This window comes from Penaeus monodon, chromosome 24 (assembly GCF_015228065.2).
Source record: "Penaeus monodon isolate SGIC_2016 chromosome 24, NSTDA_Pmon_1, whole genome shotgun sequence".
Classification (NCBI taxonomy): Eukaryota; Metazoa; Arthropoda; class Malacostraca; order Decapoda; family Penaeidae; genus Penaeus; species Penaeus monodon.
In genome coordinates, this window is record NC_051409.1 from 18021110 (window position 1) to 18022176 (window position 1067).

Here is a 1067-nt window from a genome sequence, read left to right on the forward strand (position 1 = left end):
GCCAATTTATTCATTAAAATGTATTAATACCCTAAGTATTTAACACACCTCCCCCGGGCCCTTCCCTCCCCCATGGCCCATTTTTAGCTCCTTCTTGCGATCATTACTAGTTTTCTCTCCTACTTTGTGTCAAGATTTTTTTTTTCCCTTTCCCCATCCCCAGTTAATTAAAAATTTTTTACCTTTGTTCGCAAAAGGGCAATAAGCGGGTTTGTTTCCCCCAAAATAAGTGCAAGTACTTCAAACAAACTACTCCAAGGGCCCGTTTTAAAACACCTTTTTTTAGGGTTTTTTTTCAGCACCAGGGTTTTTTCCCCTTAAAATACACATTTTATTTTAATAAAAGGGGGGTTTTTTTTTTAATAATCACACCTGGGTTTTTTGATCTTTAAAATCAGCACCCGGGTTTTGGTTTGTGAAAAAACACCGGGGTTTGGGGGGAGCACCGTGGTTTTTTTTAATTTTTAACCGGGGTTTTTTAAAAAAAAAGCCCTGTTTTTTTTCTCTAATAATACAGCACTTTTTTTTTGATTTAATAAACACCCGGGGGGGTTTTTTATTCTGAAAAACCCCGGGTTTTTTGGGGGAACACTTGTTTTTTACTCTGTAATAACACCCTTTTTACTCTGTAAAATAAGCCCGTGGGTTTTTTCTTGTAAGAATAAGCAACGGGTTTTTAAATTTTTAAAAATACACACCGGGGGTTTTTTAAAACCCCAAAAATACACACTGATTCCAAAAAAACCCCCCAAAAAAAAAATTTAAAATTTTTTTTTTTTTCAAAATTTTTTCAAAAAGGGAAAAAAAAACCCCTAATTTTAAAAGAAAAAAAATTTTTTTTCCCCGGTTTTGTAGGGGGGTCTATTACATTTTTTAAAACAAAATTTCCCCCCTTTTTTTTTCTGTTTTTAAGTTAAAATTTAAAAAAAAAAAAATTTTTTGTATCAGGTTTTTTAAATGTTTTTGTTTTTTCCCCATTTACTGTAAAGAAAAGGGAAAATTTCCATTTATATGAATGAAATTACTTTATAAAATGTTTATTTTCCCCAAGGTTTTTCTTAAAATCT